General features: G+C 43.7%; 1 protein-coding gene across 5 annotated transcripts in view; it reads left to right on the top strand.

Annotated features, from left to right (window-relative positions):
- Positions 1 to 14,249, top strand: part of SH3RF2 (SH3 domain containing ring finger 2) — a 126,617-nt gene that overhangs the window by 79,931 nt on the left and 32,437 nt on the right. The gene's annotated exons all lie outside the window — the stretch shown is intronic.

The following is a 14,249-nucleotide window of genomic DNA, read 5'->3' as shown; positions in this document are numbered from 1 at the left end:
GAGGGGCCTTCAGATTGTTCAAGAGTCACATGATTAGTATGAACCCAAGTGCCTTGCCACAGCACTTAAAAAAAAAAACCAAAGTGTAATTACTATTACATAAGGGACAGCCATTTTATCTGGCCTGTGATGGGGTAAAGTGACACTGGGTGTGGTGACATCATTGTTTTGGCCAGTGGCCATCTGAGCCTCATGTGTGACTGTCCCAGTGTGGTCAGTCCTCTTCTGTCAGAGCCGAAACCCAGCCTGGCATCCTGCTGCCTTGCGTCTCATGAAAGGCAGAAAAGTATGCCACAAAACCTCCATGGCTGGGAAATCTCTTCTCAGATGTCTTTGCAGAGTTCCCAGAAAGCACACAAAAACCCTTCCTGGCTCAGCCTGGCAGATGAGGTACAGGGAGCTAATGAGGGCTTGTCTGAGGGTTCCAGGGCTCACTGACTCCCACACCCTGAGAACTCTCCTGCCTTTACCACCAGCGCCACTTGGTCCAACCTCCAAAATACGCACACTGCTTTGTATGCTGAAGGGAGCTCTAAGAGCGCCAGCTCTCAAGTCAGGATTTTTACTTTAATTTTATTTTTATTAAGTTTATTTATTTAACTAATCTCTACACCCAACATGGGGGCCTGAACTCAAAACCCTGAGATCAAGAGTCACATGCTCTTCTGACTGAGCCAGCCGGGTGCCCCTAAGATCAGGATTTTTAGGTTTGAATCTCCGCTCAGCCTCCTTGCTGCCTCTGTGGCCTTGGCCCCTTACTTTAATACATTTTTCCCTTGACTTTCTCATCTGTAATAATAATAGAATTTAGCCTTTTGGTGTGTTGTGAGGATTGTATGACATAACAGAGTGTGTGGGAATGGGCGGCCCTAGCAAGCATTCTCTAAAGACTAGCCCTTGTGGTTGTGTGATTTCCAAAATCTGGTTGGGTACTCCCCATTTTACCTCCATGGGATTATACACCCCATAAGGGCAGGGACGGCGCCTTCTTTTTGACCTCATGCTCACGTTGCCTCACCTAGGGATCGAACACTCAGAACACTTGGGAGTGGGAGGCACCACACATTCCCAAATTGTTGCTCTCCAGTCGTGAATGGAGGCCTGCTAGTCAAAATCCACAGGCATGGCACATAGCCTCCTTTTGAGAGAAATGACCCCCCACGCTTTGTGGAAAACCACTGTTGGGAGAAGAGGCTGAGTTAGGAAACATCTAGGGAAGATCAAGAACAAGAAGGAAAACTTCTCCCAAAAATATACCTTGATGGTCTGGTGTTAGCAAATTCTTAACACAACAGGAGAGAGAACTGGGAGGATGGTTTCTTGACAGCTTCCCCGGAGGGTTTAGACACCAACCTTCTTTATTGAGTACTGAGGTATTGTTCTAAAGCCTGGGGTTACAAATAATACTTTCACAGTTGTTCTAAGGACAAGCCAAAATTAGGGATCCCATCCCGAAGGCAAGTCTGTGTCTTCATCCCTTTTTAGCAGGTATCATGACACCTGGAAAGGCTTTACTCTCTGTTTGCTGTCAAATGCCCTGCCCTGGAAGCAGAGACGCATCAGTTGTACAAACAGCCTGGGGCCCTGATGTGTGTGGTTCACTCCTCGAAGGGAGGAGACAGCAGAGTTCTCCCACAGGCTGGCCTCTCTGGGCAGGGAGGGTGGTCTGTGGTGGCAGCCAATCAAAACTATTTAAATCTAATTTGAGACAGGAGAGGACAAGCTTCTTCCAGTTTCTGGAGAATCACAAAGACAACAAGCATGCTCTCCAGAAGGGGGCCTGAAGCACTGGCTTGGGAAATGTCACAAGTGCTTCTCACTCACTGTACATCCCTGAGCCTGTCTTTAGAAAGGATTCTGCGGCCACATCCTGTCCATCCCGTGAGAAGGAAAAATTGTTACATGACCAACCACATCAGAGGACTTAGCCTCTGCCCAGGGTGTTTTCTCAAGTGTCTCCTCTGATAGCATGTGGATGAGAAAGGCAGACTTGCCACCAGAAAAAGCTATCAGTCTAAGAGGGCTCCAGATCCTACATTTTCTAAGATCCTAAATCCTTCATTTATTGAGGGGACTTACTTACTCCAAGGTAAGTAAAGGCAGCTGCTTTGATAATGTGGTAGAGCAGTTAGCAATTACCTTTTTTCTCTTTTTAAAAATGCCATTGAGGGGTGTCTGGGTGGCTCAGTTGGTTAAGCGTCTGACTCTTGATTTCAGCTCAGGTCATGATCTCAGGATCATAAGATCGAGCCCTGTGTGTGGCTCTGTGCTCAGCAGGAAGCCTGCTTAAGACTCTCTCCATCTCCCTCTCCTTCTGCCCCTCCCCCCACTCGTAAGCAAGCACTCGGTCTGTCAAATAAATCTTTAAAAATAAAAAGGAAAATTAAAATGTCCATCATGGTTGCAGTGATATCCTTTGAGAAAGTTAAAAAGATGTTAAAAGACAACAAACAAATGGCAAGAAGTGAACTTTGACCAGATGCCAAGTGAATTTGACATTGTCCAATGATTTCTGCTCACTAAATTCTTTAGAAGGGATTTTTATAATTAATTTGCAGTCCTACTTCAAGTTGCCTTCCAGCTATCTCCCCCAAATTCAGACCCATAAAAATTGCCAAGTCCTTAAAGAAAAAGCTACCAGACCTCACCTAAACCAGATGAAGGAATTCAGGAATGTGCAGGTTCAATAGCTTGCCCAGGTTTACTCTGTGAAAGAGTAACAAAGTGGGGAGACATACCTTGGAAAATCTGAATGCAGACCCCGAGTCCCTCATAATGATGCTGTCTTATCTCCTGACTGATTTTGGTCTGCTGCTCTCCCCATCCAGTTCTCTCTGTGGGTCTCTTTTCTGTAGCTCAGGAAGGAACTATAAGCCCTTCCCTCTTCACTGTAGAAAGACATTTTCTGAGAACTTCGTGCAGTCTATGAGAAGTGAGTATGGTATTTCTAAATTTCTAAATATTCCAACACTGCTCTCCTATGGGATGGTCTTGTCTGGCAAATGTGAGGGCAGGACCTTGGTATAGGATGGACAGATCTCTCTTTTTTTTTTTAAGATTTTATTTATTTATCAGACAGAGATCACAAGTAGGCAGAGAGGCAGGCAGAGAGAGAGGGGGAAGCAGGCTCCCTGCTAAGCAGAGAACCTGATGCGGGGCTCGATCCCAGGACCCTGAGATCATGACCTGAGCCGAAGGCAGAGGATTTAACCCACTGAGCCACCCAGGTGCCCCAGACAGACAGATTTCTTACACATACAGTCTACATCATCTTGCTGACCACTGGCCTTGGTCACCAAGCCTTAAGACCTAGCCTGGCACTTGGTGCTTTAGTAGATGCATAACAGAGCATCTTCTGTGAATAAATGCCATGAGAGGACCCACAGAAAACTTAAGAGGAACTTTACTTGTTCACATTTTTATGGCCTTTAATGAAGCCCAGTGAGAGGATTTAATTATAATTATTGCCACGCAGTTACTTCTCAAGTGGACTGTTATGACTAGGAGGACGAGGGTTATAATTAAGGTTTGGGTAAACCCTGGCCTCTAAACAAGCCCTAATAGTATGCACCCCATCAGATTCTGCTTTGGTACGAAAACCTGCCTGCGGGGCGCCTGGGTGGCTCAGTGGGTTAAGCGTCTGCCTTCAGCCTGGGTCATGATCTCAGGGTCCTGGGATCCAGCCCCGCATCGGACTCTCTGCTCAGAAGGAGCCTGCTTCTCCCTCTGCTTCCCCTTGTGCTCTCTCCCTCTCTGCTATCTCTGTCACTGTCTCTCTCAAATAAATAAATAGAATCTTTAAAAATAAATAAACTAATAAATAAATAAAACTTGCCTGCAAGGCAGCAGGCTGCTAGGCTCAGGAAAGCATGAGGAAGAAAATGGAAGGGGGAATGGTGGGGCCAGGGTTACTGTGCCCAACCAAGGGACCCAGCTTAAAGAAGAGGATTTTTGTCTGTAGTTTGGGGCACAGTTGCATTTTCATCTTTGTCCCAAGAAGCCAATGCAGAGCACAGCTAGAGAGAGGTGCTAGACCTTACCCTTCTCTAGAAGCCTTAGGATGCATGAGATTAGCACAATCCAGTGTCAGGAAAGAGACTCGTGAGTTACCGTCCCACACACATGGTCAGTCTCCCATTACTGCGTCTTCCTCAAAAGGAACCTGCACTAGAGAATGAATATTTCCTTTTTAAATCCAGTCCCCAGAGAAAGGCTTGTCACCATCCTCTTGTCATAAATCTGTCCTGTATGTCTCCCATCTCGTCATAGTATGACGGTAGGGTTTACTGGGTACTTTGTATCAGCCAGACATTGTGCGAAGTAGTTTGCATGCATGTTCTGATTGAATTCGCGTAAGAATTCTAGGAGGTAGCCATGACTGACTACTGCCCCCTTTTAGAGATAAGGAAACTATGACTCAGAAGAATTAAATCTAAGCTTCACACAGCCAATTGGTCACAATGCCAAAATTCAAACTCACTTCAAACAGCCCGCAGGTTCATCCTCTTAGCCGTGGCTGCATAGAGTCTCATGGAGTTACAGAAATCCAGTGACTGTCTCACAGGGCTCTTCCAGACTAAGGGAGTCGGACTCTGGAGACTAAGAGCTTGAACTGACATTATGGCATCCATGCTGGCTGGGATTTCCAAGCTTCTATGCAGATATTCCAAGCATCACTATTTCTCCCCGACAGAAGCAATCAGGAAAATAAATTAATCAGGAATGTGTTTTCAGCAAACAGGATTAATGAAAACACTTTACATCTGGTAAACTGCTGTTGGCAACCCTTTACAATAGTATTATAACCATTAAAAAAATTTAAAATCTTCCCACAAAGAGGGGCACGGGGGTGGCCCAGTCGGTTAAGCATCTGACTCTTGGTTTCAGCTCAGGTCATGATCTCAGGGTCCTGGGATCCAGCCCCTCATTGGGCTCCCTGCTCAGCACGGAGTCTGCTTAAGACTCTCTCTCTCTCTCCCTCTCTGTCCCTCCATCCTTGTGTACACACACACTCTCTCTCTCTTTCTCTCTCTCTCTCTCTCTCTCTCTCTCTCATAAATAAATAAATAGATCTTTAAAAAAAAACCTTCCCACAAAGAAAACCCAGATCCCGACAGGTTTACAGGTGAATTATTTCACCCTTTGCAAACTCTTCCAAAGAAAGGAAGAAAAGAAGACATCCCCCAACTCATTTCATGAGCTAAGATATCCTTAATATCAAAACCAGAAAACTATGTAAGAAAGGAAAATCTGAACTGCACCTCACTCTTAAACATAGATGCATATTAGCACACCAAACCAGGAATATGTGAAAATAGGATACCATGATTAATGTAGGTTTTTCCCAAGACTGAAAGGTTGGCTTAACCTTCCAAAATTAATTGATGTGATTTATCACATTAACAGATTAAAGGAGAAAAACCATGTGACCTTTTCTATACCTATAGAAAAAAAATGTTTGAAAAAATTCTATATCCATTCACTATACATATATTTTTTAAAATTTTTAGCAAACTAGGAATAAAAGGGAACTTTCTTAACAGGATAAATGGAATGTATAAAAATCTACAGCAAACATCATACCTAATGGTTCAGTGTTAAAGGCATTCCCCTTAAGCTTAGGAAAAAAGAACAGAATGAATGCTTAGTATGTTTCTGCTCAACACTATCCCTCTCAGAGTACCTGTCCAGTATAGTAAGACAAGAGAAAGAACTAAAACATTAAGTATTTGAAAGGAAGAAATGTAACTGTCATTATGGATGATATTATTGTCTATACAGAAAAGTCAGAAGAACCTGAAAAAAATATATTAGGAATAAATAGGACTTTAGCAACAGTCCTGGTAACAAATCAATACAAGAAAGTTAATTACATCTGTACTCTAAAAAGAAAACAAATAGAAAATATTTTCTTAAAAAGATACCATTTATAGGGGTGCTCGGGTGGCTCAGTCGGTTAAGCATCCAACTCTTGATCTGCTCAGGTCATGATCTCACGTGGTGGGACTGAGCCATTTGTCAGGCTCCACGCTCAGTGAGGAGTCTACTTGTCCAAACTCTCCCTCTGCTCCTCTCTCTCCCTATCTCTCTCTCAAATAAATAAATAGACTCTTTATTAAAAAAAAAAAAGATACCATTTACAGAAGCAACTAAATTTCTTAAATGTCTAGGAATAAATCCAACAAAAGATGTGCAAGCCCTTTTTGGAAACAATTTGTAATACTTTAATGAAAGACATTACACCTAAAATAAATAAAGACTTTTGCCATGCTCTTGAATAGGAAGATTCAATAATCTTAAACACAATTCCCCTCTGATTTTATAAATTCAAATCCCAGTAGATTGTTTGTTTGGAACTCAAAAGGTGATTCTAAAATTGTAGTGGAAGAAAAGACAATAGCCAAGATATTTCTAAAGAAGAAGATGGAATTTGGTTGAGGTGAGGTACCCTATCAGATATCAAATTTTGTTTCAAAGGTATAGTGATTAAGATGGCATGGATTTAGCATAGGCATTCTATTAAACCAATGGAACATACTGGAGAGCCCAGAAATAGACATAGCATGGAGACTTGATTTATGGCAGAGCAGGCTTTGCAGATGAGAAGGGAAGGATGAACTATGGCATTGGGCTAATTGGGTATCCATGTGGAAAAAGATGAAATTGGATTCCTCCCTTGTGAAAAATCAATTCCAGGTGGATTAAAGACTTAAATATGAAAGGCAAAACTATAAAACTTTCAGAAGATTATAGAGAAGTACGTCTTTATGACCTTGGGATAAAAAAAATCATATTCCAGATTTTTTATAAGTATAATCCACAAGGGAATATGTTACAAATTTGACTATGTTAAAAATAAGAACTCCAGTTTATCCTAAGACACCGTTAACATACAAGTTACAAAATATTCGTGTCCAAAATATTAGAACTCCATAACTTAAGAAAATGATAGATAACCTGAGGAGAAAAAATAGACAAAGAGCATGAACAGGCATTTCATACAAGACACAAGAACGAGGGCACCTGGGTGGCTCAGTGGGTTAAAGCCTCTGCCTTCAGCTCAGGTCATGATCCCAGGGTCCTGGGATCGAGCCCCGCATCGGGCTCTCTGCTCAGCGGGGAGCCTGCTTCCTCCTCTCTCTCTGCCTGCCTCTCTGCCTACTTGTGATCTCTCTGTCTGTGTCAAATAAATAAAAATCTTAAAAAAAAAAAAAAAGACACAAGAATGGCCCATACACATCTGAAAAGAAACTCAAGCTCATTAGTACTCAGAGAAATTAATTTGAAACCACAATGAGATACCATTTCACACCCACCATAGACAGGTATTAAAAGGCTGGGCATTACCACATGCTGGCGAGATTATGGGGTAACAGGAATTGCCATTAGCTGCTGGTGGAAGTGTACATTGTTACAGCCACACTGGGAAACAATTTGTTATTACCTAATAAAACTGAGCAGGCCCGTGCCCTATGGCCCATCAATTCTACTTGTCGGTTTGTATCATGGAGGAGCGGGGGGCGGGGCACAAGGGAACTATACAAGATTGTTCATAACAACTTCGTTCATAACAGCCGCAAACTGAAAATCACCCAAATGACACATAAATGATAGGATGGCTAAATGCTCGTATACGCATGCAGTGAAATATGCACGGGCAGTGAAAAACACGTAGTATTGAGCCAAAGGTGCAACTCTCAGAATATGCTCAGCATGAATCCCATTCATACCATGTTCAAAAACAGGCAAATTCAAACAACATGCTGTTTAGGGACGTACGCCACGGAGGTAAAATGACATAGAAAAGCCCTGGAATGATGAACACCCATTTTGGCCCTGTAGTTATGGGGGGTGGGGGGCAGGGATCTGATTATGGAGGAATATGCAGGAGGCCTCTCAGTACAGTATTCAATTTCTATTTTTATTGTCTCTTACATTGGATGGTATGTATACAGGTGTTAGTTTTATTATTCTTTCAGTGATACATAAAATTATATACACTTATTTGTATGCAGAATATATTTATCATTTAAAATTTCCCTAACAAAGGAAAGTAGCAGGGGGACGCCTGGGTGGCTCAGTGGGTTAAGCGGCTGCCTTCGGCTCAGGTCATGATCCCAGCGTCCTGGGATCGAGTCCCACATCGGGCTCCTTGCTCGGCGGGGAGCCTGCTTCTCCCTCTGCCTCTGCCTACCACTCTGTCTGCCTGTGCTTGCTCGCTCGCTCTCTCTAACAAATAAATAAATTTAAAAAAAATGTTTTCAAAGGAAAGTAGCAGAGCAGAGATTGAGGCTGAGGGGTCTGCAAAGATCAGGGGAGGCAGAAAGTGAGTGTGACCTGCTCAGAGAGCTGAGAAAAGACCCACGTCTGAAGGAGGTGAGGAAGTGAGGGGGAACATAGTAAGGTGAAGCAGGAGCCAGATCACAGGGAATATTCCAGGCTTTGATGACTACCGAGGAGACATAAACTCAGTAGTCGTCACAGGTACTTTGCTGACCTATTTGTACTTGAGAAGTTGGGGGTGTTTTTTGAGGTATGCCTAAAGGGACCTGCTGCCAACTCATAAATGAGTTCTCTTTCTCAGACAGTGTTTTTACTCACAGGACAAATAAACAGCACTGGGAGCCCACTCCTTGCTCATCAGGCTGAGCTGGCTCTGACAGAGATGGAAAGGAAGAGCAGTCTGGCAGAAGGGGCCCTGATACTGTTGGGACCTTGGTTCTGCCAGAGAAGGAAGAGGAAAAATAAAAAATAACACTATTCTGCCAGCCTTCAGATCTGTTCCACATTACATGAGGCACTGGACCGGATGGCCGGTAGTCATCACGGATGTGACGTATCTGTGAGCATATAAACAGAGCGCTGATTATGGCACGATGGTTTTTTCCTACCACCTATATAGGACACCTTTAGCCATATTGAAATATAGAAATGGTAAGTGTTGGGGCACCTGAGCGGCGCAGTTGGTGAAGTGTCCGACTCTTGGTTTCAGCTCAGGTCATGATCTCAAGATCAAGCCCCACCTTGAGCTCCACACTCAGTACAGAGTCTGCTTGAGATTTTCTCTCCCTCCCACTCATGGTCTGTCTCACTCTCTCTCTCTCTAAACTACATAAATAAATGTTTAAAAAAAAAAAAAGTGTTAACATTGGTGTCCTACAGAAAGGGCTCAGACCCTGGGGTTCTTGCTTCCAGTGTCCACCGGACCACCGATCTGACCACAGAATCATGTAAACTTCTTATCTCTGTTTCCTCATTGGAAAGGGGAATGGGGAGGATGACTGTGAGGATGGTGTAGAAGTTAGCACTGGAATTTCACAGCATGAGAGTGCGATAACCTCTTGGAGCTCAAAGCAAGGTTCTCCTGGCAGCACCCAGACCTCCTTGAACCCCACCCCACCCCAGCACACGTCATGCTCATATAATTATGGATTTCACTGCCTTGTTTGCGGCATTAACCCCAGTGCTAGGACCAAATAAGGTCCACAGGTTGCAATTGCTGAATGCAGCTCTTAAGACTCTTTTAATCCATACCAGGGAATGAGTTTTTAACTTTATAAAGTTGGATAGTCGACTCCAGATTATCCACAGTGGTGGGTACAGACACTGTCATATAATACCTAATTTTCTGTCTCTAAAAGGCAGCCTTCTCCTAACCCTGAGTGAACTCCGTGGGTTTGAAGCCCTTGTTAGCTCCTAGGCATACAGAGATGCAGGACACAACGGGCTCCAGAGTAGTTCCTGCTCTTGAGGAAGACAGTCACCCCATGCCCACTAAGTTACCGAAAGGCATGAGCCCTACAGGAAATAGCTGAGCACCGCAGTGTGGGTTGGAGGAGGACAGCAAACAGACATTTTGGAGAGCTGGGGACATGCTCCTCCAGAAGAATAGGGTTGCTTCTTCCCATCCCCCCACCACATGCCTGGGTCCTGCTTTCAGTTCAGACCTGGCAGAGCTGTCGCATAAAAGGAGATCAATGCTCCACCCATCCGATCCCCACCCCCTGCAGCCGCTAATCTCTTTCCTGATCGAAATAAGTAGCATTTATTGAGCTCTTACAGTGTGCTCAATAATGTACATGGATTACTTTTGTTAATCCTCATAACAACTCTGAGACAACAGCCATTATTGCTCCCATTTTACAGATGAGGACATGGATGACCCACAGAATTGCATCACTTGCCCCAATCACAAACCCTGGCAAGTGCTAGAATCACACGCCTGAATACTAAGCTAGACCTGCACTCCAGACTCCTGAGATGGAGCCACATTCTGCGCACCTTGTGTGGCCGCTGGTGCAGGCGCCGGGCCCACAGAATGTTGCAGGAACTCTGTGCCAGACTCTGTGCCTGCTTCCTCCCTCATATAACACCTCAAGACCCAGAAAAGCCCAGAAGCACACAGCTACGCATTCTTCTGCTACTGATAAAGGCTTCTTCTAAGTGAGTCATTTCCTTCAAAAAAGAAAAAAAAAAGGAAAAAATGTTTTTAGATTGTAGCAGAAATCTCCATCCCACCCTCAAATATGCACCCTCTGTCTGACCCTGCTCAAGCCCACAAACGCTGTGCCAGGAAGCCCCAGTTGCTGGAAGACCTCGTGTCTGGCCTCAGGTCCCCTGTGGCATAGGGACCTGAGGTAACAACTGACCCCAGGCAACTACCCCCCAGAGGCCCGTTCACTCAGTCTTGTGACAGGAACACACTTGCCTCCTTAGAAGTTGGCCATCTGCCTGGTTGTCACAATTTACCTGGTGGGACCTTCATTTCTGTCTTATTCTCTCTGTCCTCCTTCCTAGCCAGTTTCTCTCTTCTCTGTTTTTATGTTGCTCTCTTTTCCTATCACTTCATTTGTTCATTCATGTGTTCGTTCATTCGTTCATTCATTCATTCATTTTTCTTTGGGCTTTATTGAGATTGTGTCTGATCCCTAGGTTTCCATTCTTGATTTCTCTCGTATTCAGGTGGCCCTCTGCCATGAGGGTCACTTGCTAGCTGTTCATCAACAAGCTGAGCACGCCTGTCCCTTCCTCTGACCAGCCCCAGGGCTTAGGCTGGATCAAGCTCGGGCTACTTGGATTTTCCTGCCAACTAGATAATATTTGTCTTATGTTTTATCAGCTTTATCGAGCTATAGTCACATACAATAAAGTTCAACTATTTTAAGGATACAGTTCAGTGACTTTTGGCAAAGGTATAAAGGCATGTGATGATGACCAAAATCAAAATACAAAACAGTTCGATCACCCTGGAAAGTTTTCTTGTTTCCCTTTGCAGTCAGTCCTCTCCCCTCACCCCTGACCACTGGCAACGCTCCATTTTCTGTGACTATAATTTGGGCATTTTTAAGAATGTCATATGTAGTCTTATGTGTCCTGCTTCTTTTACTTAAGATGATATTAAGATTTACCCACGCCATTGCATGTGTGACCCAGGACTATTCCATTGTGATTATAACACAGTTCATTCTTTTACCTGTTGATTGGCATTTGGGTTGTTTCCAGTCCGGGGCTAAAATGAATAAAGTCACTGAGAACATTCAAGTACAAGTCTTTGGACAGACATATGTTTTCATTTTACTTTGATAACTACTTGTGAGTAGGATTGCTGAGTAGTGTGATAAGTGTATATTTAACTTTATAACAAATGGCCAACTTGTTTTCCAATGCAGTGGCGCCATTTTACATTCCCACCAGCAGTATATGAATTAAAGCTGCTCCACATTCTCACCAACACTTGGTATAGTCAGTCTTTTTAATTCTAGACATTCTCATAGGTGTGTAGTGGTATCTCATGGTAGTTTTACCTCACATTTTCCTCATAATTGCTGATGTTGAGCATCTTTTCAAGTCCTTCTTGGCCACTCCATATATCTTCTGTTGTGGCGTCTTTACACATTTTTAGATTGGGTTGTTTGCTGTCTTAATGGGTTCTAAGAGTTTTTCTGATATTTTTTCATCTGCCTTTTCTTCTTTCTTCCTTCCTTCCTCTAGCCTTCTGGCTCTACTTCTTTCTCCCACTGGGTCCCCGTCCCAGTTCTTGAGAAACACACCCCTACCCCCAGAGTTGTCCATGATCTCCCCTTCCCTCCCTCCTCCTTTGCCTCTTTCCTCCTTGTCCGCACATGTTCTCCCTTCTCTGCCAGGACACCTCAAAACCTGAGAATCTGGCCTCAGTTCCCATTCCGTATCAGAAAGCATTCCATCACAAGCCCACTGATCTCAGTCCTGCCTAGGTTTAGAGTTCCAAAAAGGGGGAAGAACCCCCCACCCCCACCAGATGAAGACTTAGGGAAGTAAAAAGTCATGGAGGGATGGCTTTGCATTCTGGCATCTTCCTCCTCCCTAAATGATTAATCATGTTTACAGATAGAAGGGCTTTTTACTCAAACACAACACTGGAAAGTCACGGGTGTGAAGTGAAGTGCATCCTGCTTATTAATCAGTGGTCCAGCCATCTCCAAGAACATAAGATTAATTGTTCGCGTAACAAGGCTCTCCCTTGGCACATCTCCCCAGCCCAGCAGGGATTTATCCTGCCTTGTCACAGGGAAGGAGCAGCCTAGCCCAAAGCTGGCAACTTGTCTTCTCTGTTTAAGAGAACTGGTGTGACAGTGTTTGATTGCAAAGCTCAGAGCACTTTACGCAGTATTAGCGCTGGATAGGAGTAACTGGAATTTTTTTTAAGAGCTTACTTAGATATACTTCACCTGCCATACAATTCACCCATTTTAAAGTGTACAATTTAGTATTTTTTAGTATATTCATGGATATGTACAACCATTACCACAACTTTACAACACTTCATCACCTCCAGAAGAAACTGTGTACTCATTAACTACCATTCCCATAACCCTTCTTGTCCCCAACCCTCATCTACTCTCTGTATCTATAGATTTTGTCTATGCTGGACATTTTATGTAAGTAGAATTATATAATATGATCTTTGGTATCTGAATTTTTTCCCTTAGCATAAAGATTTTGAGGTTTATCCATGTTCTAACATGTATCAATTCTTCATTCCTTTTATGGCTGAATAATATTCCATCGGGCATACACCACATCCATTCATTGGTCGATGGACACTTGGGATATTTCCACCTTTGGGCTATTGTGAGCGATGCTGCTCTAAACATTAATGTATAAGTTTTTATGTGGTACAGTTTCATGTCTCCTGGGTGTGTACTAGGCGTGGGCTTGCTGGGTCTAATGCTAATTCTGTTTAATCATTTGAGGAACCACCGGACTGTTTTCCAAAGGAGCAACACCATATTACATTCCTTCCCACCAACAACTATATGAGACGTTCTCTCCAACCCTTGTTCTTATCTGACTGGAATGTTTTTCTGATCCTATAACTATATCCTCAAACTGTCAAACATATATACATAGCACACATATATTTAGACAATTGTCAATAAAGAACACACATAAAACTACCAAGTCATGCATACCGGTGCATACCCCTGGAGCTCACGCACATACGCACAGACATTTATAATCACAGGCTCCTGTATAGTCACACACAGTACACATGCATATCCACCCGCAGACTCACATGTGTGAACGCAGTCAGACACGCAACAGACCAGTGCTGTCGCGCAAGTGCGTACAGTTGTCATGGGTTGTGAACAAACATCCATGCAGAACCAGAGACACGTGCACTCAATAATGCTTTCCCTCTTGCCCAAACACACATACACAAACAAGAGTTGTACCTGAAAAGCATGGTCCCAAAAAGGCACATATACATAGTTACCCTCACTCAGGGGGGCTAACCAAAGGTAGACTGAATGTATTTACTCTGGGTGACATGGAGATGGTTGAGATTACATCAGTCCTTGGTCTACTGGGTAGGAATACCTTCCCATTCATTTAGTTGTACTTTAACTACAAGTACATACTGAACACATAGAAAAGACAAGGATAAACAAGATCGAGTCCCTGCCATCGTGGAACTTACAGTCTGGTCGCGGGGGCAGTCACCTCTGTGAGAGGTGCCAAGAAGGAAGCAAGCAAGGACATAGGGCACACAGGCAGGGTGCCAAGAGGGTAGTTTCTGGGTGTGTCTAGCACTGTCGCTCCCTCTTTCATCCTGGCAAAGTGAACACTATTCATATTCACCTTCCTTAAGTCACTGGATAAACTGGTGTGTCTGTGTGTGAGTTAATACTAGCACTAGTAAGAGTGTGGGCTCAGGACCTAGATCACCCTGGTGTAAAATTTGATCTCTTACTAATTGGGTGATCTTT

This window comes from Martes martes (assembly GCF_963455335.1).
Source record: "Martes martes genome assembly, chromosome: 5".
NCBI lineage: Eukaryota > Metazoa > Chordata > Mammalia > Carnivora > Mustelidae > Martes > Martes martes.
This window is presented reverse-complemented; position numbering and strand designations above follow the sequence as displayed.